The 26,185-nt window shown below is 50.0% G+C and overlaps 1 protein-coding gene across 16 annotated transcripts in view; it reads left to right on the top strand.

Moving 5' to 3' along the window:
* LOC102166622 overlaps window positions 1-26,185 on the top strand; it is a 116,969-nt gene that overhangs the window by 80,645 nt on the left and 10,139 nt on the right. Inside the window, exons 3-4 of one of the 16 annotated variants that reach the window (XR_002345264.1) lie at window positions 22,682-22,834; window positions 23,463-23,680. The exons of 14 other annotated variants lie outside the window; for them this stretch is intronic. The gene's annotated coding sequence lies outside the window, so the exon portion shown is untranslated. The remainder of the gene's footprint in view (window positions 1-22,681; window positions 22,835-23,462; window positions 23,681-26,185) is intronic. One more of the 16 variants, XR_002345262.1, reaches the window with a different exon arrangement.

Below are 26,185 nucleotides of genomic sequence, written 5' to 3'. Positions count from 1 at the left end.
GGGGGCCCGGTGTGGGTGCATATACACACGTGTGCACACGTGAGCACATGCCTAGATGTGGAGGGACATGTCTGAGCAGGTGAGGGATCCAAAGCCCTGTTAGAGAAGCTGCAGCTGAATTGCTGTCTGGCCTGCAAAGAAGGTGCAGGAGGTCAAGGGCAGAAGTGGGTACCAGGTTGGTCTGCAGGTCCTGGGGCAGAGGGAGCAGCTGCATTCAAGTAGCCGCGCAGGGCAGAGCTGGGACCAGGGGGGGCCATCTCCAGGGAGGCAGGCTTAGCTCAGCCCATGCCTGGCCACAGAATGGGCGGCCCCGGGAGGCAGTGAGCTGCCTGTTCTGGGGGAGAGCTGCCAGGGCTGCCAGGCAGGGTTCCTCTCCTGGGTGGATGCTCTGTAGCTGGTGACCTCTGAGGCTACGATTCCCTGTGTCTGTGGGCGAGCCAGGAAGTGTGTGTATCTTTTCCCCAGCCCAGCTGCCTGCTCAGGACCTCGCTGTGCCCTCGATGTGGCAAGAATAAGAAGCGAGCCGCTCCTGTCAGCCCAGGCTCTGGCAGGATGCTGGCGTGCGTGGCCCCTCCTCCTGGCAGGATGCTGGCGTGCACGGCCCTCCTCTGACCGCTCTCCCCATCACATTCCTGTGATGAGCCTTCCTCCCTAAGGGGGCTCCAGGGAGTCCCACTGCTAGAAGAGGCTAGAAGAGGAAGAGGGTGGGGATGCCTGCTGGCAGGGCCCCTCGGGGCAGGTGCCGTCCCTTCCCGCGCAGGGCCTCGCAGGGGCCTCAGGACCCCCCGTAACCAGGAGCGAGCGGGTATCCCCATCTCACAGCGGAAGACAGTGAGAGAAAACCCAGAGACACCCAGGTGCCTGCCCGAGGCTACACCCTAGGAAGGAGTGGACGGCACTGTTTTAGCAGATCGTTATGAAGCGACTCCTGTGTACGCAGCAGACCCCGCGGGAACTTCAGATCCAGACGGAAATCCCTGTCCTCAGGACGAGCGTGTCCCCACAGCTGCCTCTCTCTCGTTCAAATGTCACTGCTCCTTCCACCCTGCCGTTGCCGGGGCCGGGAGTCAGCAGTCCAGAGTGGGGTGAGAACGCTAGAGCAGGTGTCAGGAGACTGGGGTCCGGGGACTGGCTGCCTCAGTCACTAGCCCTGGTCCTGGGGGACAGCAGAGCCCAAGAAACCCGAGACTAGAAGGGACCTTTGCAGCTCTGTTCAATGCTGCCCTCCTCATCCAGCCCCACCCTCTCCACCCTCGCGGTGCCGGAGAAGCTGAGGACCAGAGAGCACAGGTGGGCCTGGGGCACTCAGTGTGTAAGCACAGGAGCCAGGATCATGAACTTGGGCTCCTGACTCCTGGGTCAAGGCTTGACCGTGCCAGGCATGGGCGTGAGGTCTTCTGGGGGGGCTTAAACTTCTTCCCCAAAGATGAGGTAAAGAAAGGCCAGCCGGAGAGGAAATTCCCAAAGCCCAGGAGGATTTTCACAGCTGAGAGAAAGCTCTGAAAGTCCACGCTAGGCCTAGATCCACCCAACCACAGCCTCTGGGAAGGCGGCAGGAGGCCTCATTGGCTCTGTCCGAGGCTGGTTGCTGCCTGGGCGGTGTCTCTGAGATGTCAAGGCGGCGAGGAGGCAGGAGCCCTGGCCTGGCTGTTCTCTAAGAACCTGGATGCTCTGAAACGATGCATGAGGAAGACATGAGAACAGAAGGACCTCACAGACTCAGGCGCCGCAGCAACGTGTGTCTGCGCCTCTGGCCTGGGCAGTAAGTTTTCAGCTGTCCCACGCGTGCGGACCTGAGAGTGTGCCCGCCTGAGGGCTTGGGAAGAGGAGCTGGGTGGCAGAGGAGATAGGTGTCTCCCAGAGGGGTCTGTGTCTGGATGGCCCTGGTATTCTAGTGTGACAGCCTGGGTGTCCCTCCCAGGACTTAGTCGTGGTAGAGGGTTCTGAAGGTACATCCTTAGCGGCGTGAGGAAGTGTGGCCAGGTAGAGCCTTATCCGGCCAGATCTTCCTGTCCGAGCACCCATGCATGAAGCCGCCAGGCGTGCCAGCGCCGTGCCCCATTGTAGCCACATTTGCACGGAAGCGTGTGGCCCAGGTTGAGACTGTTCCGGCGTAGCCTTGGCCCCAAGGCCTGGGCTCTGCAGCAGGGGTCCTGCATCACGAGGGTACCGTGCATCTTCCCCAAACCATCACAGCGGTGTGGGTAGAGGGTGCTGGGAACTGGGGCCAAGACCCCCTTGGGCAGACCCAGCCTCTCTGTCTCTAGGCGCCCGGAAGCTCCCGGGGCTTCTCTCGGAGGGAGGGAAGGGAAAAGGTATCATCGCAACCCTCCCTTCTGGGCTTCGGGGGGTGGGTGGAGATGTCCCTTCCCGCCGCCTCGTTTGGCAAATGGAGCAACTGAGGTTCAGCCAGAAAGGAACCGCCTCAGATGGGATCCCAGGACTATGTTCCAACCCTGAGATAAAGCCGATGGGGTGCAAGTGAGCAAACCATGTTTTGCAGTTTCCAGTACAGGCCTTGCGGTGCCCATGTGACAGGTGCGCATTGGCAGTACACGGTAGAAGTGCCCCGGCCTGGGGCTCCCGTCCTGACTCCATCACTCACCTGATGTGTGACCTTGGGTTAGTCACTCCCTCCTCTGGGCTTCTTTTTCTCACCTATAAACTGAGAGAATGGATACGCTTGCTCTTCAAGTGCATGGACCTTCTCGCGCCTTGAGGCTGGGGTCAGTGCAGTGCCTGCGGGGTGATCCTTCCTCAGCGCTTAATTGCGGCTGGGCCTTAAGCACAGCCCAGAGGGGAGGAGTGGTGAATTTGGTGTCACATGGTGAATTGGCGAGAGCCAGGATGAGAGGAAGGGAGGCCTGCTGACCCCTCACTGGTGCCCCTCTCCTCACCCTCTCTCTGGGCCTGTAAGTATCAGGGTCTCATTGCTACAGCCCCCCGCCGCCAAAGCTGCCTTGCATTTCCTGAGGTCGCGCGCCTCTCATGTCCATGCCAGGCAGAGCCCGTGCTCGAGTCTGTTTTCGCCTTTCCTTTATTTGGTCCCAGGAGGAGCTAGTAGGAGCTCCCTTTTATTTTATTTTGCTTTTTAGGGCCACACCCACCACGTATGGAAGTTCCCAGGCTAGGGGTTCCAGTCTGAGCTACAGCTGCCAGCCTACGCCACGGCCACAGCAAAGCAGGATCCAAGCCACGTTGGCAGCCTACACCACAGCTCGTGGTAACGTCAGATCCCCGCCCCACTGAGGGAGGACAGGGACCGAACCCATGTCCTCATGCATACTGGTCGGATTCGTTTCCGCTGCTCCACGGTGGGAACTCCGGCCCCATTGTGTAGATAGGGAAACTGAGGCCCAAGGGATTAGGAAATAACAGTGAGTACTGTGTTGAGCTTTCCTTGAGGAACGCAGGGTCCTGTGTTGGACACTCATTGAGGTGAGCAGAAGGTGACTAGTCCAGCCTGCCAGATACCCCCTGAAAGAGCACGGAGACCCGCGCGGGCTCTGCCGGCCTGATTTAGACAGCAATTTGCATACAATTTACCCAGAAAGCTGCACTGTGAAAAATATAATTACTTTTTTAATATTCTCACTCTGATGTAAATGCTTACCGCCCGGTAATGAATTACTTGCTTAATGAAGATAAACCTGAATTGGAGATGCACTTCGGAGAGCGGCTGGGGCAGCCGACTTGACGCGAGCATTTGCAGCTGTTAATCTCTGAAATTGATGCCCTCGTTGGTGGCATCATACATCGAGGGGGAAATCTATGAGCTTCAGCAGCTCCTGAAACTTACTCTGCGGCCCTGGTGGTGCCCCTTCGCCTCTCTGTGGCTCAGTTTCCTCATCTGTAACGAAGGTATGATGTGAGATACTCGTAGCAACGTCGGCATGGCGTGGATCTTTATGCAGAAATGAGTGAGGTCTCCAGCGTGTCAGGTGAAAGGCAGAGGGAGAGCGTGATTTTTTCAAAGGCACGCATAGACCGAGAGTCTTTTGATCTTGAACTAGTAGCCACGTCTTTGATTCCAGGCGATGTACCTGGATCTCTTCTTCTAAATGGCCTCTAAGCTGTCTGCCGGCTGCTGATGACGGCAGGGGGAGCCAGGCTGGAGTCAGACCCTGGGAGGAGAAAAAAAAGCCTATGTGCAGGTGTGGTCACTGGAAACTACCTGTTCTTGTGTCTGATGCTGGTCATTTCCAGGCACCAATTAGAGCAGAGGCCAAGACTTTTCAAGACCCTGTTGCCAGCATTGTCTCCACACATACTCTCGTGCCAGGCCTGGGGACTCCAGACAACAAGTTAACAGTTCAGTAAGTCTGCTCTGACAAGGTGTTCTAGGCTCCAAGGACACAGCTATGAATAAGCCCAACGAGTCACTGCCACAAAGACCTGAAATTCCGCATGGTGGAGGCCATGCAGAAATAATGAGTTCACTGATAATAAAGACAAGGTCAGATAGTTATAAATGATATACAGTTTCACAGATTTATTATTTTTGGCCACACCTGTGGCATGTGGAAGTTCCAGGGCCAGGGATCAAATCCGTGCCATGGCAGCGACCTGAGCTGCTGAAGTGACAACTGCGGTGCCATTCTTAATGGATAGTATGATATAGAATGGCTGAGGACATTATTTTGACTTGCTGGTGAAAAAGACTTCCCTAAGGAGCTGACGCATGGGCTGAAGTCTAAATGACATTAAGGAATCAGCCCCATAATATCAGGAATGTGGATCAAGTGAGATCCGTAAAGCAGGCAGGACCCAGATCAGAAAGAGCCTTACAGAGTATGAATGAGACTTTGGATTTTATTCTTAGTTCGAGGAGAAGCCGTTAGAAGATTCCATAAGGGGAGTAATATTATTTGTCGACATTTAAAAAGCCCATTCTGTATGAAAAAATAGAAAATCTGGGAGGCTCTATGTCTACTAAAGAAGTTGAATTTATAATATGCAAATTTCCCACCTAGATAATTTCACTGGTCAGTTCTGTCAAATACTTAAGGAGTAAGTAACGCCAACGGTATACAAACTCTTTCAGAAACTAGAAGAGAAGGGAACAACCCCCCCCCCGCCCCACATTCATTTAGGAGCCCAGCATAAATGATTCTACTGGCTATGTATTTCTGCCCAACTATCCAAAAAGGTAGTGACTTAAAAAAATAATTTATTGGAGTTCCCATCGTGGCGCAGTGGTTAACGAATCCGACTGGGAACCATGAGGTTGCGGGTTCGATCCCTGGCCTTGCTCAGTGGGTGAAGGATCCGGCGCTGCCGTGAGCTGTGGTGTAGGTCACAGATGAGGCTTGGCTCCCACGTTGCTGTGGCTGTGGTGTAGGCCGGTGGCTACAGCTCCGATTAGACCCCTAGCCTGGGCACCTCCATTTGCTGTGGGTGTGACCCTGATAAGACAAAAAGAAAAAAAATTGTATGTGTGTATGTGTGACTGGGTCAATTTGCTGTATGGTAGAAAATTAACAGAACACTGTAAACCAGCTATAATGGAAAAAAAAAAGTTTAGCAGTATATAAAAAAGAGAATACATGATTACTAAATGTGGTTTATTCTAGGAATGCAAAGGTTAATGTTTTAAAAAGCCAATCCATTTAATTTACCAGAATAAAGGAGAAAAACATTATCTCATTAGATATAGAAAAAGAGCTGTTGACAAAATTCAGCACTCATTTATGATTTAAAAAACAAAAATAAAAATACCTCGTAACAAATGAGGATAGAAGGTAACTTTCTCAGCCTGATAAAGGACATCTCTGATAAGCCTACAGTTAATGGCATACTTCATAGTGAAAGAATTACTGCTTTTCTCCTCTTCGGGAACAAGGCAAAGACGCTTGCTCTCATCATGTGTATCCAGCATTGAACTGGAAGTCCTCACCAGTGCAATAAGGCAAGAAAAGGAAACAAAAGGTATAAAGACTGAAAGGAAGAAATAAAACTACTTTACATGTAGATCCAAAACAACTCCCAAAGCTAATAAGAGAATTTAACATATTTGCAGGATGCAAATGTAATATACAAAAAGCAACTGTATTTCTATATATTCGCTGTAAGCAATTGGAGAAGAGAAAGTTTAAAAACCTTATTTATAATTGCATGAAAGCACAAAATACTTAGAAGCAGAAAAAAAACATGCAAAACTTCTACAGTAAATGTTATAAATCAGTGGTGAAATGAAGAAGACTGAAGCAAAGGAGCTGATGGGATGTTCGTGGATTGGAAAACTCAACATGGTTAGGACATCGTTACGCCTAAATTGATCTGTAGGGTCAAAGCAATTTCAGTCAAAACTCCAGAAGGAGAGGTTTTTCGTTGTTAAAATAACACACTCATTCTGAAAGCTATGGGGACATACAAAGGGATTAGAGTAGCCCAGACCGTCTTGAAAAAGACCCAGGTTGAAGGGCTCCCCACCTGACGTAAAGACATTCTTTAAAAGCCGTCTTTTAAAGGAGTGAGCATCAGCGCAGAGAGAAGAGTGAGGATGTTGCTGGCGTGAACCGGGCGAGGTATGATGGGCAGTCGGACTCCAATGAGAGTAATGGAGAGGGAGAGAAATGAAAAGGTCAGCCTCCAGTTTGGAGACAGGGGCTGTGAAATTTGCTGGTGATTGTAGTTGAGGGGTGAGAGAAAGAGAAGAATCAAATGTGCTTTTGTCTCGAGCACCTGGGTGATAATGGCATGACTTACTGAGATGAGGACATCGGCGGAGGAATGGGTTAGCTTGAGAAGCTTGTTTTCTATGAATACGCTCTGAGAGACCCTTGGGGCCAGGGAGGCTGTTGAACATATAGGTTTGGAGTCCTGGGGAGCGAGCAGGACTGGAGACGTAAATTTTGGAGTCAGTTTCTAGATGATACATCCTGGGACTGGAGGCAGAGGAGGGCCAAAGATTGTTCTGTGGGACATCCTGCTTTTAGAGGGAAGAAAGGCAGTGGGTTCTCACCCAGGAGCCTGCAAGGAAAGATGGGAGGAAAGTCAGGAGAATGAGGTAGAAGGGAAGCCTGGGGACACAGGAGGGCGAACTCAAACAGTCCAGCACCTTCCAGGAGCCCGGCACTTGGGAGCTCTGCCTGCACTCCCTCAGGACAGCCATGTGAGGCAGGAATTGTTGCTCCTATTTCACGGATGATAAAAACTGAGACTCAGATTGATGAGGCGACCGGCCCCAGTCATATTACCAAGAAGCAAAGAGCCTGGATTCGCAGCCCAGGCTTGTCTCTGTGGTCCTGTCCACCACCCTGAGCTGCAGCTCTAGCACGGGTGCAGGACTGGGGGAGACATGAAATGTTCACCCTGGCGTTCCCGTCATGGCTCAGTGGGAACAAACCCGACTCGTATCCATAAGGACGTGGGTTTGATCCCCGGCCTCGCTCAGTGGGTGAAGGATCCACGTGCTGTGAGCTCTGGTGTAGTTGCAGATGCAGCTCGGATCCTGCGTTGCTGTGGCTGTGGTGGAGGCCAGCAGCTACAGCTCTCATTGGACCCCTAGCCTGGGAACATCCATATGCCACATGTGTGGCCCTAAAAAGACAAAAAAAAAGAGTTCACTTTTCAGAGTGATGAGGATAAAAGGAGATAATCCGTGTCAAGCCCTGGCAGTGCTTAAGAGAGTGAGCCCTTGGTGAGCAACGAGGACTGTGCTACGCGTACAGAGGACAACGGGCCTGACGCTGAGACAATGCCACGTGGCGGGACAGCCCGGGGGGCGGCCTCCAGGAGGAGGTGCCCTGGGACCGGAGGACTTGGTAGTTCCAAACCCCGATCTTTTTCCAGAGGCTCCTGGGTGAAGTGAGAAAAAGCAGGGCAACGCAGGGGGCTTCATGGGAAAGCGAATGCACTCAAGGTGAAGGACTCGCCCTCATCCCGGGCTGTGACCTTCCTACTTTGCTGGTGTCCAGGTCATAAGGTGCGTTCTATAAAACAACGGCTAGAGGGTGGCAGTTGTATTTTAAACCTCATTTTTAAGGGAACGAAGAGGTGGCAACCTTCTGTCATTTCCCAAACTTTCTCTTGAAGTTTGTAACTGGTCCATGAAATTAAAGACCACTGGCAGCCGGAGGTGGGAGTGTGTTTTCGGCAGAGGGAGCTGCACAGAAGCACAGGGAAGCACGGTGTGTTTTGGATCTGCACGCAGGGAGCAAGAGGAGCAGGAGCAGGCGGAAGGGTAGGGCTTCCAGTGGGTCTGATCGAGGAACCAGGAGACCAGGTCCTGGCGGGGGGCAACCACCTGCTGAAATCCCTCCCCGCGGCCTTCCGGATGCCAAAAGTGACAGGGGCACACCCTCTGGCCTGAGGCTGCTCCCCAGGGTACCCCATGACGGTGCAATGTGTGTGTGTGTGTGTGTGTGTGCGTGCGCACACGCGTGCGTGCATGTGAATCCTTGGCTAAGAGGCCGGGAATGGAGAAGCATTAAGAAGTGAAGAGTTCTGGCCTAATAAGTCTTGAAGAGACACATAGGATGGACCTAGAGACCAGGAAGGCAGTGGGGAGAAGGGAAGAAGAACCCCAGGACTAGCCAAGTGTGGGGAACACTATTAACCTGTGTGTGTGTGTGTGTGTGTGTGTGTGTGTGTGTGTGTGTGTGTGTGTGTGAGATCATGTGTATCTGTGTGCCTACACCTCTCCTGCCTGAATAGTACGTGCTTATTTCTGGGTTATCAGTGCGCGCAGGGGAAGCACCTCTGCTGCTGCGTGGGGCTTCGGCTGGGTGGTGTGTCCAGTGACATGCCCCGTGTGCCACTGTTGCAAGTGTGCACTGTCATGAGTATGTTGTGTGTCTGTGGGTATGAGTTGGGTGAGGTGTCGACACACTGTAGCTAAGAGTGTGTCTGCACGTGCTGGGGTTGTGTCTGTTGAGCTGGGTCGTGTCTCTGTGCTGTGGTCTGTATATCCATGCCAGGCATCCACGCTGAGTGTGCCCTGATGGTGCTATGTGTGTGCTGGGGTCCAGGGTCCAGAGCTGAGCGCCCCCCCACTGCTCTTCTGATGCCCAGGCCACAATTCTTATTTCTTTCCATCCGATGTCTGTCTGTCCCAAGCCTTTCTGTCTCCGACTCTGCCCAAGGATCACGGTTCTTGCAGGTGACACGTGGGAGTGGAGGTGGGAGGAGGGGCCAAGTCCTTGATTCCCCCCCCGCCCCGCCCCGTCATCCTTGAGATGGTTGGGTACAGGGTCCAGGTTCTGCCCTGAGGTCGGAGAGGCCTTTTAGGGCAGGGATGGCCCTTCCAAACCCCTGCTTCCAGCTTGGGCTGGTCCCAGGGATGCTCCGTAGGCTTCGTGCCACCTCCTCTGTCCCCCACCCCCAGCGCCGCTTTCCGAGGCTGGTCTCAGGCTCCAGACAGCTCAGGTGAACAGGCTGGGGTGAGCCCGGCCCAGCCCTCCGCACCCCCAGCCTCCCCTCCTGCCCTTCCTGCCAGCCTCAGGTCCCCTTCTCCAGAATTCTCCAGACTCAGGCCTCTGGGATGGCGCTGGGCACGGGAGCAGGCTTCTCCCTGCTGCCCTGCCCGGGCCACGTGGCCCCTCCAGGAGCCGGCCAGGGCAGGTTCAGGACAGAGAGAAAATGGGGTAGGTGGAGGAGTGTGTAGGGCCGTGTCGCAGGTGCCCCTGTGAGTGTGTGTGTGTGTCTGTATAGTTGGGGGATGAGAGGCATCTGGAGAGTGAGCGGCACGCGGGTGTCAGAGCGCCGCTGAAACCCTGAGGGAGGAGGCGTGTGCAGGACAGACCACGGGTGGGGCCGGGGAGGCATTTGTCAAGAGCTGCTGTTTGCCAGGCAGGATGCTAAGTGCTTGGCTCGGATTATCTCATTTAAGAAGTGTGACTGCGGAGTGTGACAGGATGAGGCAGGCGGGGCACAGAAGCCCCGCCCCCAGGCGGGTCTGAGCCAGGTCTGCCCTCCCTTAGCCTCTCCCTCCCGAGGAGACAGAGGTAGGGGGAGTGTAGGGGTTGGGGGCTAGTCCCGGGATTCCCAGCCCACCTCCCTGCCCTGCCCTCAGCACCCAGGGATGTGCTGTCTCCCTAAGTCTTTTATTTTCTCTTGCTTAGTACAGGGCCCGGCATTCAGTAGGTGCTTAATTAGTCCTTATTCCTTAGCGGAGGGCAAGGCAAACCCTAGGAGTCGTCTCTGCATTGAATCCGCCTGGTCCTTACTCTGTAAAGCCCACACGGGGGAAATGAGAGCCTCTGTGGTTCAGATGCCAGGCCCCCCCCAGAAGGATGAGCTTTCTGAAGGGGGTGGAGCTGAGGCTGGAAACCGGCCACGCGTGTGAAGAGGGGGCTCCCGGGCTCCCCCTGCGCGTCAGAGGCCCACTTCCGACGCTCGTTGCGTTCCTGCGCTCCGATTTGTCACCGGATTTTAGGAACGCAAAGGCGTCTGGAAGTGAGGACTGGAGTTGCGTGTCCCCCCAGTAAATCATGTCGCAGGGCCTGATAGCACAGATGCCTCAGGTTTCTAGAGGAAGGGTGACAGAGAAGGAGGGAAGGAAGGAGACAGACCGCAGTTGTCACTGGAGTCCCTCCTATCCCGTGCAGGTGCATCACCAACCAGCCAGGGCAGAGCAGTTACTCAGAGACAAATTACTATTTTTTTATTTTTAATTTTGTTTGCTTTTTAGGGCCGCACCCATGGCTTATGGAGGTTCCCAGGCTAGGGGTCTACTTGGAGCTACAGCTGCCGGCCTACACCACAGCCACGCAACACGGGATCCAAGCTGCATCTGCGACCTACACCGCAGCTCAGGGCAACGCCGGATCCTTAACCCACTGAGCGAGGCCAGGGATCGAACCCACAACCTTCTGGACCCTAGTTGGATTTGTTAACCACTGAGCCACGACGGAACTCCTCAGAGAGAAATTGTTAAAGTGTCAGTGGCCCCTGAGTGGCAGCAGTGGGAGGGCTTCCAGGAGGAAGCAGGCGGGAAGCATGGAAGGGCTGCCCCGGTTGGGGTGGGGAGAGGGCTTCAGGAAGCAGCCTGTCTGGAGGCACGTCCAAGAGAGCACAACACCTCCCAGCCCTCCTGTGGCTGTAACGGCAACAGCAGCTGTGACTCGAGGATTTCCAGAAAATAATAACATTAGCTCTCATTCACCGGGTATCTGAGATGGATATATCACTGCTGTTCCCGGGTGAGGAAATCGAGCTCCAGAAGGGCTGAAGCCCTTGCCCACAGCCACACGTAGAGGCAGTGCTGGGACTGGAGCCCCCGCCTTTGGCTTCGAGTCTCATGTACTGGCTTATTTGTGTTACGCTACTTCCCAGGTCTCAAGGCCAGCCCCTCCCGGGTCTTGGAAGCCTGCGTACCACTGTACGCTAGGGACTTGGGCTCAAAACCCGTCATTGTCCACGTCCTCCTCCATTGCCCACTTTCAGGCAGCCCCCAGATTCCGTGTGTCCTCCTCCTTAGGACTAGAATCGGATCTGCCTGGGTTCTAATCCCAGCCTCATCGCTTGTTGGCTGTGTGATCTTGGGCACGTCACTCAACCTCTCTGTGCCTCAGTGTTCTTTACTGTACCCGGGGGGTGATAACAGCGCTTGGAGGATCGTCGTGAGCATCTAGCCAGTGACTGTATGGAGAGGATTAGGCAGAACAGACACTCAGAAACATGAGCTCCTTTTATTTCCACTAAACCACATGCTTATCAGATCAAAGCTGTGCTCATAACTGTCCTGCACAAGCACCTGCCACTCCTGCCTCACACCTTGTGGCCTGGGAAGGCAAAGCAGCCCGAAATTCCTAAATGCCTCATGCTGCCTGCCTTGGTCAACTCATGCCACCATAACAAAGACGGCAGGCTGGGGGACTTACAAGGGAAATTAATTTTCTCAATGTTCCAGAGGCTAGAAGTCAGGATAGGCAATAGACGTTGGCAGATTTGGCTTCTCCTGAGGCCTCTCTCCTTGGCTTGCAGACGGCCGCCTTCTTGCTGTCTTCACAGGGTCTTTCCGACGTGCTCTCCCACCCCTGCTGTTCCCTTGCGTGTGCAGATTCCCTTCTTATAAAGAAAGCAGTCAGGTTGGAGTAGGGCTCAGCCTGACGGCCTCTCTGTGACTTACGTACCTCTCCAAATCCAGCACACTCTGAGGGACTGAGTTTTAGGGCTTTGACGTATAAATCTGGGGGGCGCACAATTCAGCTCCTAGCATTATTTTATTTGCCTGGTCTTTGCTCACGTTGCCTTTCCCTCTGCCTGGAGCACTTTTCCACGTTCTTTTTCCTCCCCGAAGATGTTCCCCTCGTCATCCACAAAGCAGTCACAGCTTCCCCACTTCCAAGGCGTCTTCCTGGCCAGGCTGCCACCTCTCCCGGGCTCCCGCAGCACACTGCGCCCACCTACGGCACAGGCACCACACTCTAGGAGCCGCCTTTTTATACCGCCCGTCTCCCCTGCGGAAGCAGATGCCCGTGGCTTTGGCTGCACACGGGCCCTCACCCCATGATGGTATCCTTCTCCCTCTGAAGAAATGACACTTCTGCTGCACGTCTGGATCTGATGGGCATTGGGTTGCACTGCCTGCTTCTTGCCACAAGGATGAGCATGTGACTCAAGCAGAGAAAATTGGAGTCCTTCCTTGAGATTTTTATCCACAATGCTGGGTGAGAAAATTCTTCCCTTTCCACAGCAACTTAAGCTGGGAACAGTGTGTGGCCGTGCCCTACCCTCCTCCCATAGATGAAGGACGTCCATCTGTTGGGGACGGAAGGAGGCGACATCCAGAGGAGACACCTATTAGGAGCCAGACACTTTACGGAAATTTAAAATTTTTCATATTTAAATTTTTAGTGTCTGTGAGTTCCCTGGCGGCCTCGTGGGTTAAGGATTTGGCATTGTCACTGCTGTGGCTTGGGTTCCATCTCTGGCCTGGGAACTTTTGCACTGTGGACATGGCCAAAAAATTGTTTTTAGTCTTTTGGTTAAGTAACACATTTAAATGCTTCAAAAATCAAAATAATGTATAAAACTATACAATAAGGCATCTCAGTTTTGTCTCTGTTCTCGCTGACCCCATCATCCACCTTCCACCACAGTTGTAATCCCTTAAAAAAAATTCATTATGGATCCTTCCAGTGGTTCCTTATTGCAATGTAAGTTAGTAATAAGAATGTATATTTCTATTTCTTCCTCTTTCTTTAAAAAAAAAAGGAAGAACACTATGTATAGTTCTACATCTTACTTATTTTCATTGAACACTGTATCCTGAGGTACTTTTTGTAAACTACTCTGTGACCTTATTCTCTTTTTCACAGCTATGTAATACTCCACAGGGCAGATGAACTGCACAGTCCCAGTGGTGAACCAGGGTTATTTCCTACCTGCTGCAACAAACAAGCTTTGTCTGCATCAATTTCATATGGGTGTAAGAGTATCTGTAGGCTTGCCAATACAATGATACCCAGATGGGAAAAAAAATGAGCCATGTATTTGAACAGACATGTCTCTAAAGAAGATTACAAAAGGCTGATAAGCATGTCAAAAGATGTTCACTGGAGTTCCCGCTGTGGCTCAGCAGCTTACGAGCTGGACTAGCACAAACGAGGATGTGGGCTCGATCCCTGGCCTCGCTCAGTGGGTTAAGGATCCAGCATTGCCACAAGCTGTGGTGTAGGTCGCAGACGTGGCTCGGATCTGGCCTTACTGTGCCCGTGGTGTAGGCCGGCAGCTGTAGCTCCAGTTTGACCCCTTGCCTGGGAACTTTCATATGCTGCATCTGTGGCCCTAAAAACCAAAAACAGTAAAAAAATAAGAAATCACTAAAGATGCTCACCCTCATTAGCCATTAGAGAAACACAGAGCAAACCCACAAGGAGCCACCGCTTCACATTCACCAGGACAGTGTCATAAAAAAGACAGACGATGATGTGTGGTTGTGGTTTGTTCAGGCTGTGCAACAAAATACTGCAGGCTGTTTGGTGTAAACAGCAGAAATTTATTTCTCAGAGTTCTGGAGTCAGCAAAGTCCAAGATTGAGGTTTGTGGCGACTTGGCTTCTGGTAGGACCGCTCTTCCTGGCTCGTGGATGCCGCCATCTGTATGACGCTCACACGGGTCCTTTGTGCACGCGCAGGTGTGTACACACACACACACACGTACACACACACACACACACACACACACCCCTCTGAGTCTCTTCCTATAAGGATGGCAGTCTTACAGAATTAGAGCCCCACCCTTATGCCCTCATTTAATTTTTCACCTCCTCACAGGCCCTACCTCCAAATACACCCAAACGAGAGATTAGGGCTTCAACACGTGAATTTGGCAGGAAGGGGGGAGGAGGACATACAAAAATTCAGTCCTGAACCGCTGGTGAGGGTGTGGGGAAACTGGACTCTCGTAAATTGGTGGTGGGAATATAAAATGGCGCAGCCACTTTGGAAGAGAGTCTGGAAGTCCTTAAAACAGCTAGACACAGAATTATCATTTAACCCAGAAATTCTACTGCTGCTTATTCCCTCAAGAGAGATGAAAATGTATGTCCACACAAAAACGTGCACGTGAACGTTCCTAACAGCTTTGTTCTTTTTATTTCTTTTTGTCTTTTGTCTTTTTAGGGCCGCGCCCGTGGTATATGGAGGTTCCCAGGCTAGGGGTCTAACTGGAGATGCAGCTGCTGGCCTCCACCCCAGCCACAGCCACGCAGGATCCTTAACCCACTGAGCAAGGCCAGGGATTGAACTCACGTCCTCATGGATACTAGTTGGGTTCTTTAACCACTGAGCTACGACGGGAACTCCCCAGCCTTGTTCTTAATAGCCAAAATTCAGAAACAGTCCAAATGTCCATCCACTAATAATGGATAAACATGAAATATATCCGTACGGTGGACTATTACTCAGCAATTAACAGCAGTAAAGTGCTGGCACATGCTGCAACACAGACTAAACCTGGAAGTGTTATGCTCAGTGAAAGAAGCCAGATACGAAGCCTCCCCTATTGTGTGATTCCATTTACACGAAATGTCCAGAGTAGGCAAACCTGCATAGAGAGAAACTAGGCGAGGGGCTGTCTGCTGAGGGGATGGGTAGGCAATGGGAGTGACTGCTGATAGGTATGGAGTTTCTCTGGGGGGAGACGGAAATCTTTCCAAATAGACTGTGGTCATGGTTGTCTAACTCTGCGAATAAATTAAGTCATTGAATTTTATGTGTTACGTGGTGAATTAATGCTATGGGAATCATATCTCAAAAGACCTACTGAAGAAAATAGAATCTCAGAACTTGAAATGTTGGGCAAAGAGTAAATACATGTAAACTTTTGATAAATACTGACACATTGAGCTCCGTGGGTTACAGTCGCCCCTTGGTATCTGCAGGGGACTGACTCCAGGACCCACCTCAGGTATTTACATCTGAGTCAAGGCCCAAAACTGGCTCCCCTCATCCAGGGTGTCCCAATTCGAGCATTCAGCCAGCCACAGAGGGTAAACACAGAACATGCTCTGGAGCTGGTTTCATCTGCGGATGTGGAACCCACGGATACAAAGGACCAACCGTATTACATTTTTCACCACCACTGGCAATCTGTGTTGCACCACAATAAAGTGAACAGTGAAATAAAGCAAGTCACATGAGTTTTTGGCTTTCCAGGGCATGTAAAGTTACGTACCGTAGTGTACTGTGTGCAATAGCATCAAGTCCAAAGCGGCAATGTACGTACCCTAATTAAAACTACTTCCTTGCTAAGGAAAGACTAACTGTTATCTGAGCCCCCACCTTTCCTTGGCGGAGGGCTTGAAATATTTTGAGAATCTCCAAACTACGGCACAGAGACACACAATGAGCAAACGCAGTTGGGAAAATGGTGTGTGTGTAGACTTGTTTGACACTGGGTTGAAACAAACCTTCAGTTTGGAAAAACAGAAAAAAGAAAATGCAATAAAGCAAAGCATAATAAGAGAAAATGTACCTGGATATGGAAATAAAAGGCAAGTTTCTCTGTTTCACACGAGAGGAAACTGCGGGATGGACCACCCCAGGTCACGAGGCGGATACCGTGGAGCCGTAACTGAGGTCGAGGGCCGTCAGACTCCGGGGCTGGTGCTCAGCTGCATTCTGTTCCTTTGGTATTTCTTTCAAGAGCCATTCGGAAAAACGATCTTCTAAAACAACAAGATTTGATTGTATAGATTTTCTCTATTACTTTTCTGTTTCTATTTTATTGATTTATGCTCTGATCTTTTTTTTTTTTTTCTTCTTCTGCTGATTTGGGTTTAATTTACTCTTCTTTTTCTAGTTCTTTGGAGGCTGATAACACTGATTTGAAACCTTTTTTTTTTCTAATCATAGGAGTTTAGTCTTATACATTTTCTGCTAACCACTGTTTTCCTGTCGTTCCACACATTCTGACATGCATTTTCATTTTCATTCAGTTCAGAATACTAATGTCGCTTTCATTTTCTTTTTGGACCCATGGGTTATTTAGAAGTATCTTATTGAATTTCCAAATATTTGGATGATTTTCCAGATATGTTTTTAAAGTTGATCTCTACTTTCATTGTAGTCAGAAAACATACTTCGACTAATAGTAAATTTATTGAAACTTGTTTTATGGGCAGAATACGGCCTATCTTGGTCAATGTTTTATGTGCCCTTTAAAAATGTGTACTCTACTGTCGTTTGATGAAATGTTTTATAAATGTCATTTAGGCGAAATGTGTCATTCTAGTCTACTATATCCTTGCTGACTTTCTGCCTCTTCTTCTAGTGATTATTGAGAAAGGGATATTGATATATTTCTAAATATAATTTTTATTTTCCCATTTATCCTTGCAATTCCATCAGTTTTTGACAGAATTTCAATTTATAAATGGGCTTCTTGCAAGCATATATGGTTGGATCTTGCTCTGGATAAACAATCTGACAATCTTGGCCTCTTAATGGTGGTTTAGGCCATTTACACTTAGTGTGATTATTGATATGATTGAGTTTAAATCTGTCTGCTTGCTATTTACTTATTTTCTATTTTCCTCTGTGTTCTATCCCTTTTCCCTCTTTTTCTGATTGGGTACTTTTAATTTTTATTTTTTTAATGGCTGCACCCTCCGCACATGGAAGTTCCTAGGGCAGGGATTTAATCTGAGCCATGGCTGTGACCTACACCTCAGCTGCATCAATGCCAGATCCTTAAACACACTGAGAATCAAACTCATACCTCTGCGGTGAGCTGAGCCACTGCAGTTGGATTCTTAACCCACTGCACCACAGCCGGAACTCCTGATTGGATATTTTTAAAATTTTTCATTTTATGTCCCTCATTGGCTTAATTACCTGTATTTTTTTTTTTTTTTTTTAGTGGTTGATTTTGGATTTTTAGTATACATCTTTAACTTATCCCAGTCTACCTTTCTTATTATGCCAATTAATGTTTGAATTAAGAACGTTACAATAGTATGCTTCCATTTCCCTTCTCCCAGACTTTATGCTATTTTTGTCACATATTTTACTTCTATATATATTATAAACCTGGAATTTTTTTATTTAACCAATAAATTATCTTTTAAAGATTATTTTAGGAGTTCTCTTTTGACACAGTGGGTTAAGGATCTGGCATTGTCACTGCAGTGCCTTAAGTTGCTGCTGCAGTGCAGGTTTGATTCCCTAGCCTGGGAACTTCCACATGCCATGAGTGTGGCCAAAATGAAAGATTATTTTATTTTATTTTATTTTATTTTATTTTATTTTATTTTTTAGGGCTGCACCTGCTGCATATGGAAGTTCCTGGGCTAGGGGTGGAACTGGAGCTACAGCTGCTGGCCTATGCCACAGCCACAGCCACAGCCACACCAGATCCAAGCCACATTTGCAACCTACACCACAGCTCATGGCAATGCCAGATACTTAAAACCACTGAGCAAGGCCAGGGATTGAACCTGCATCCTCATGGATACTGGTTGGGTTCTTAACCCACTGAGCCGCAATGGGAACTCCTATTTTATACTTTAATGGCTGCCCTGGTGGCATATGGAAGTTCCAAAGCCAGGGACTGAAGCTGAATTGTAGCTGTAACCCATGCCACAGCTTCAGCAACACCAGATCTTTTAACCTTGTATCCTTTAGCCCATTGTGCTGGTCCAGGGACTGACCCACACCTCTGCAGCAACCTGAGCCGCTGCAGTCAGAGTCCTAACCCACTCTGCCACAGTGGGAGCGCCAAAAGATTATTTCAAATAAGACAAAAGTATCTGATACTTTCCTGCATGGTTACCGCTTCCAAAAATCTTTGTTCTTTTGTGTGGATCCAGATCTCCATTGGGTGCCATTTTTCCTTGTGTCTCAAGGGCTTTCTTTAACATCTCCCTCTTTTTTTTTAAATATAGTGGATTTGCAATGTTGTGCTAATTTCTGCTGTACGGCAAAGTGACTCACTTATACAGATATATGCATTCTTTTTTAAGATATTATTTTCCATTATGGTCCATCCCGGGAGACTGGACATAGCACCCTGTGGTATACAGTATGACTTTATTGCCTATCCATTCTAAATGTAATAGTTTGCATCTATTAACCCCACACTCCCAGTCCATCCCACATTTTAACATTTCTCATAGTGCAAATCTTCTAGTGATTATTTCAGGTTTTTTCATTTTGGAAAAAAATCTGTTTTACCTTTGTTTAAAGTATATTTTCACTAGATATAGAAATCCAGATTGATGGGGTTTGTTTTGTTTTACACATTCCATACTTTACAGACCGTTGTACCACGGTTTTCTGACTTGAATTCTTTCCAGTGAGAAGTCTGCTGTTATTCTTGTCTTTATTCCTTTGTATGCAATATGTCTCTTGTTCTTTGGCTGCTTTTCAGATGTTGTCTTTATCACTGGTTTTAAGCAACTTGATTATTATAAAGTTATAATAATAATATTGCCTTAGTGAAGTTTTGTTTATGTTTCTTGTGCTTGATTTTTATGAAGATTTTTGAATCCATGATTTGTACTTTTTATCAAATTTGGAAATTTTTTCTGATGATTATTTCTTCAGATGGTCTTCTGCTTCCCTCTTCTTTTGGGGACTCCAGTTACATGTAGTAATAGCTGCTCTTGGAGTTGTCTCATACCTCATTGATGGTCTGTCTTTTAAAACTTTTTTCCTGTCTCCATTGCATTTTGGATACTTTCATTGCTATGTCTTCAAATTTATGAATCCTTTTTTTTTTCTGATGTGTTATCAAATTTGCTGTTGGTCCCATCCATGTATTTTTCATCTCAGATATTGTAATTTTTTATTTTTAGAAGTTTAACTTGGGCCGTTTTTTTCCCCAGTATCTGCTTAACTTGATCGGTCCTTACTTTATCATCTTGGGCATATGGACTAGTGTTACATTGTTACATTGTTTTAATGTCCTTGTTTACTAATGCTATCATCTGTTTATTGGGGGTCTGTTTCTATTAATTAAAGTTCCTCCTCATTACGGGTTGTATTATCCTGCTTTTTTGCATCCATGGTATTTTTTGGTTGGACACCAGACCTGGGGAATTTTACCTTGTTGTGTGCTGGCCGTTTTAATTTTATACATCAAATACTCTTGAACTTTGTTCTGGGATGCAGTCGAGTTACTTGAAAAGAGTTTGATTCTGTTGAGGTTTGGTTTTCAACTTTGTTAGGCAGGACCACTCTCTTTTTTTCCACTGCAGAAGCAACGCCCTCTAAGGAATCAACTTGATGCTTCATGATTTAGGAGGTTTTTCACTCTGGTTGGTAGGGATACAAATCATTGCAGGTCTTGTATGTACTTCAGAAGTTGTTTCCTATGCTCCTTTGAGAGGTTCTTTCCTCAAACTTGGGTAGTTTCCTCACATACAAGTGCTATTAAATATTCAGCTGAAGACCTGAGGGAAGCTCTCTACAGGTCGTTGGAGCTCTCTCTCTGCAGAGCTCTTGTCTCTGCAGTTCTTTCCCCTATGAACTCTAGTTGCTCTGGCCTCCCAGGACTCCCTGCTCTGGCTCCTCAAAGCAAAGAGACAGCTGGGACCCTGCTCCCTCTGCTGCAGCCTGGAAACTCTCCCCAGGCAGAAGCTGGCAATCGTAGGGCTCACCTCATTAGTTTCTCCTCTCGCAGGGATTGCTATTTTGTGCTGCCTGATGTTCAGTGTCTGAAAACTGTTGTTTCATTTACTTTATCTAGCATTTCAGTTGCTCAGGGCAGAGGGTAAATTCATTCCCTGTTGTTTCAGCTTCCCAGAAGCCCTGTAACTACATTTTCACATTTAATTATCACTATAATCTTATATATTAGTGATGATTATCCCCACTTTACAGATTGAGAAGAACTGGGGCTCAGAGAATGAGTTATAGTGGAGCTGAAATGTAGACCATTGTAACAGATGAAAAGATGGATTGTGTAGCCAGACTTATGGGTTTGACTTTCAGCTTCCCCTCTATTAGTTGTGTGACCTTGAACAAATTATTTAACCTCTGTGCTTCAGTCTCCTCACCTGTAAGAATAGAATGATAATTAAGCTACCTTATAGGGTTTTTATGAGAATTAAATGAGATAAAACTGGCATATAGTTACTATGTAAGTATCCACTATTATCATCAGAGTAGAATCGTTGAAAAATCTAGAGCTGAGTGACAGGCAGTTCCAGCTCCATCACTAATATACTGTGGAACCTCTGTCATGTGTATCACTCAGGGTTCAATTAGAGAAGCCGAACCACTGGGAGAGTCTAAGCAGGACTGTAGAGCAAAGGGAATCCTGGGAAATGTAGTCCGACTGAGCTGAGTCACACATTACCAAGCCACCACACCCTGCTACTTCACTGCTTTGGGAATCGAGTTCCTTGCCTGTGAGATGGGATAATAACCCACTGGGTGAGATGAGATAATGCCCATGCAGCCCTTGGCACCTTGTCTTGCACAGGGCAGGCTTCAAGGAATGGTAGGTATATCAGGTTATACTAGCTGCTCACAATGGTGAAGACAGACTGCTTTGTTTCTAATCTTAGGGTTGCTAGTTAAGTTACTGAAAACAATCTAAATCTTCTATAAACTCCTTAACTTTTCTTATATCCGATGTCTTATCTATCAACTTAGATTAATAATGTTAACTTCCTCCAAAAAATCATGATATGAGTTCCCTGGTGGCTTAGCAGGTTAAGGACCTGGCATTGTCATTGCTGTGGCGTGGGTCACTGCTGCGGTGTGGGTTCAATCCCTGGCCTGGGAACTTCCACGTGCTGCAGGTGGAAGGATCATGATAAAAAATGATAATACCTGTAAACACTGAGAACAGAACTGGCTCATGGTAAGTGCTTAGCTTTTGTTATTACTATTTTTGCCTTCGTAAATGTCTCTTATTCCCTTCCACAGATGACAAAACTACATGGCGTCAGTCAAGTGTTAGACTCAGTTAGTAAGAAACAGATTCTGGATACAAAAAAGAAAGAAAGAAAGAAAAGAGAAAGAAATGGTTCTTACCATAGCTGCTTGGGATCCCACAGCCAATAACGACCAGAGGAAGGATCCATCCCCAAAGCCTGTGGCTCTTCCCACCTCTCCTGTGCTTAACCTGGGCGTGTCACAGTGAGGCAGCTCCTGCCCACAGAATCCCGCCGCTCAGGAGGGGCAGGTCAGGGGCAGGCACAAGTGAAAGCTAGGACGGGACAAGGACATCAGTCACTGCTCCTGGGAGCTTCTGGGATTCCCTGCTCGGGGAAGGGGGAGGAAGGACCCGCGGTTACCGCGCACCTACCGGGTACCAGGCAGTTCCTGTGCGGGTCACATGGAAGCAGCACAGCTGGAAAATGAGCTATTCGATATTTTTATCATCCCCGTAACACAGATAAAGGAACTGCGACCCGAGCGATTACCTTTCCCGCCCCAGGTCCCGGCGTGGCCGGACCAGAGAGCCCCCCGCATTTAGGGGGGGGGGGTCGGACTGCCGTGAGGCTGCCCCGCGCCCGTGGCCCGGCTCCTCCGGAGACGCGGAGCCCCGGGCTGGGCGCCCTCCGGGCCCGGCCCCGCGCCCGGGGCTGCCCGCGGGCGGCGGGCTCTGCGGGGGCTGCCGAGCCGGTGGCGGTGGCAGCGGCGGGCGGCAGCAGGGAGACAGTCACACCTCGCTGTTTTGTAAACTGTTTCTCACAGCTTGTTTGTTCCGGGTTAGGGCTGGAGCGGCGCCGTATGGAAGTGTGACTCATTGTTTAATGTGGCAGCTCATTAGCAGAGCTTTGTTGCTGCCTCTGATTTCGCTGCTCTCACTAATTGGAGAGCCCGGTGGGGCCTGGCTGCCCGCGAACGAGAGGCCGGTCCCCAGGCTCCACTGGCCCTTGCCCCCTGGCTCTCCAAGGGGGACGCTCCAGGCCCGCAGGCACGGCAGCCGGGCGCACCAGGTTCAAATCCCAGCTCGGCCCGGTGGTGCATCCTCGGGCCAGGCTCCCGTCCACTCCTTCGCTCTGAGCCTCCGTTTCCCTAGCCGCTCCGGGGGAAGTCGTGCAGCTTCATCAGGGTGGCTGAGAGGAGTGGTAATCACGTAGGACCCTCCACTGACACGTGGCAGATGCTCCTTGGCCGTCACGCGTGTTTATTATTAGGCTGGACCCTCAGGAACCCCTCTGTCCTGACCCGCCCCAGCGAGGCAGCCACTCTGCCCGGAGATGCTCCGGCGCCTCCCAGGGTGAGAAGGTCTTTCATTCCATGTGATCAAGCGTTTCTACCTTCCATGCAAGCCCCTCCTGAGAAGGATCCGCCAGGCTCGGTTCACCCTCCTCGCCCCCCACCCGCCGAAGAGGCCTCCAGAATTCAGCTGCATCCTCTCTGCACAGAGCGGGGCAGCCCCATCTCCTCCTACATTTGAGGCCCGCACGGTCCAACAGTGATCGGTGAGACGTGTGCAATCTCAGATTTTCTCCGAGTGACCTTAAAAATGTAAGAGGGAAAATAGGGGACATACCTTAGGACCATATTTTATGTAACCCAATATATATGAAATATTATTCTGACATAAAAATTCAACCTAAGCATCATTATTGAGATATCTCACACTTTTTTACATTAAAAAATTGTTTATTCAAGTATAGTTGATTTACAATGTTGTGCCAATTTCTGCTGTACAGCAAAGTGATCTGGTCACACATATATATACTCATTCTTTTTCTCACATTATCTTCCATCATGTTCTATCCCAAGAGACTGGATATAGTTCCTTGTGCTGTACAGTAGGGCCTCATTGCTTCCATTCTTTCTTTCTTCTTCTTCTTCTTTTTAGGGCCACCCCTGTGGTATATGGAAGTTCCCAGGCTACGAGTCGAATCAGAGTTGCAGCTCCAGGCCTATGCCACAGCCACAGCAATGCCAGATCCAAGCCGCTTCTGTGACCAAAACAATGCCAGATCCTTTACCCACTGAGCAAGGCCAGGGATCAAATCCGCATCCTCAGAGACACTGTCGGGTTCTTAAACCACTGAGCTACAGCAGCAACTCCTGGGTTTCCTTATCTCTGTTTTCCAGGTGAGAAAACTTCAGCTCAAAGAGACCCGACCGCTTCCCCACTCCGGGGGCCTGTGGATTCACCTGGTTGGTAGGCTGGTTGCTCCTGCCTCCCTGGCCCCCCGGGGATAACCAGGGGGGCTCAGTCTCAGGCAGGCACCGCCCAACCGTGCCTCCTTCCTGGTCAGGACACCCTCCCTAAGAAGCAGACAAAGGACAGGCAACGGCAGTGTTCTGAGGTGTGTTTGCAGGTGGCGGTCTGCTAGGCGGAAACACCTCCATCTGCTCAGGTGTCTGGTCTGCCTCTGCAAAGCTGTCCCATCGCGGTGGGTGGATGTGTGGTCGGGTCCGAGCCCCTCCTTGTGCTCATTCCTGCTCCACCAGGATTTACTGGAGTAAAACCCACCCCCGAGGCTCCTGCCCTTCCTCCACTTCCTTCCCCACTTCTCAAATCCAGCTGGCTTCTCCTTCCTGACCGCAGGTGTGCCCTGCAGCCCCAGTCCCAGCCCCGTCTCTGCGGGACTTTGGGTAAAGCATTTTATTTGACAGGCCCTTGGTGTCCGGGTCGGGGGGAGGGAGAAGCCCCCTCCTCACGAGTGGGTGGGAGTTAAGGACTGAGCCCACGTCCAAGCAGCTCCCGCGGTGCTTGGCGTAAGTGTAAACAGTGCCTGACTCTTTGTAGCGTTTCTTTCTTTCTGTCTTTTTAGGGCCGCACCCTCGGCACATGGAGGTTCCCAGGCTCGGGGTTGAATTGGAACTGCAGCCACTGGCCTCCACCGCAGCCACCGCAACACGAGGCCGAGTCACCTCTGTGACCTGTGCCCCAGCTCATGGCAACACCGGATCCTTAACCCACTGAGCAAGGCCAGGGATGGAACCCTCATCCTCATGGTTCCTAGTCAGGTTCATTACCCCTGAGTCGCAATGGGAACTCCTACAGTCATTTTAGAATGACCTGGCTTACCTTCTTAGACCAGACCTCATCCAACACCTCTGTTACTCTCTGCACGGCTTTCTTCCCTTTCCCCCAGCCTTGGGCCTTTTGGGGTGGCCGGGCAGGCCCCTCACCACCCCGAATGGAGAGCTAATCTGCAGGTGACCATTTCTCCGGGGAGAGCACGGGACTCTGGGTCTGGAGGGGAGCTTGGCGGTCATGCCCAGGCTACCCCATCACCAAGACCAACTGTCTTCACAAGTAAGCCAGGTGTGACTGAATTTTTCTGAATTCTTCCCTGTGTTCCCCCAAAGAGGATACACGGCCTGGATTTAACTTTTTCTTGATTCGGGATCATCATTAGGGATAGATATTTTTATATTAAAATAAAGAGTGAGGAGTTCCCGTCGTGGCGCAGTGGTTAGCGAATCCAACTAGGAACCATGAGGTTTCGGGTTCGATCCCTGGCCTTGCTCAGTGAGTTAAGGATCCGGCGTTGCCCTGAGCTGTGGTGTAGGTCGCAGATGCAGCTCGGATCCTGCGTTGCTGTGGCGTGGTGTAGGGGTGGGAGCGGCCCAAGAAATGGCAAAAAGACAAAACAAAACCAAAAAACACAAAAAAGTATTTGTGGAATGTGTTATTTTCCAAAGGTGCTTGATGTGCTTGGCAAAAAAATTAAAATTAAAATTAAAAAATGAAGAGTGAGGGAGGAGTTCCCTTGTGGTGCAGTGGGTCAAGGATCTGGCATTGTCACTGCTGTGGTTCCGGTTATTGCTACGGTGCGGGTGTCATCCCTGGCCCCAGAACGTGTGCATGCAGCAGGAGTAGCAAAAAAGCAGAAGAAGGAGAAGAAGAAGAAAGAAAAAAAAGAAGAGTGAGCGTATGAACGTCTGTTGAGTGCCCGTGGTGCCCTAGATATATCTCATAAAGTGGTGTCATCCAGGGAGTTCCTGAGTGGAAACGAATCCAACTAGGAACCACGACGCTGTGGGCTTGATCCCTGACCTCGCTCCGTGGGTTGAGGATCCGGCGTTGCCGTGAGCTGTGGTGTAGGGCGCAGACTCGGCTTGCATCTTGCACTGCTGTGGCTGTGGTGCAGGCCGGCAGCTGTAGCTCCGACCTGACCCCTAGCCTGGGAACCTCCATCTGCCGTGGGTGTGGCCCTAAAAAGACAAAAAGGCAAGAAATAAGAAATAAAAAATAAAATGATGTCATCCAGTCCTTAGCACTCGAATATAAAGTTTGGATGGAGGAAACGGAGGCTCCGAGCTGCCTGGCGAGGTCCCATGCAGAGGGACCCGGCCCCTCCCCACCTCCGCGGTGCCTCTCCAGGGCCTTTGGGCGCCTCTGCAAGGCCCCCGACTGCCTGGGACTTCTCCCGTGAGCCTGAGAAGCTGGCCTCGCCCTCGCTGGGGCTGGCGGTATATAGGGGGGGCAGCTGCTGCTTCACTTTTTGGTCTCCCCCGTCTGAGAAAACATACAACGCATGCTTTTAAGCTTGGATTTCTTGACCTGCCTGCAACACTCGCACTATGGACTAACCCCCTCTTCTCTCGGCTTGCATGAGTCCACCGTTTCTAGGTCCCTGACGGCTCATTCCCAGAATCCTTTGCAGTCTGCCCTTGCTCTGCTCCCCCTAATGTGCTGGTGTCCTTCAGCCTCTGGCTCTCTGCTCTTTTCACATCCTGCGCCACATCATCCTGGGGTCTTAGCCCCTCCCCGGTTTCCCCGTCTCTGTGCCAGGGACTCCCAAGTCCGCATCTTGGGCCACACCTCTTCTTTCCACACCTCTGTCCAGAGCTTTGGGCTT

The sequence above is a fragment of the Sus scrofa genome, chromosome 6 (assembly GCF_000003025.6).
Source record: "Sus scrofa isolate TJ Tabasco breed Duroc chromosome 6, Sscrofa11.1, whole genome shotgun sequence".
In the NCBI taxonomy this organism is placed as follows: Eukaryota; Metazoa; Chordata; class Mammalia; order Artiodactyla; family Suidae; genus Sus; species Sus scrofa.
Note: the sequence above shows the minus strand (reverse complement) of the source record. Positions and strands in the feature narration are given on the sequence as shown.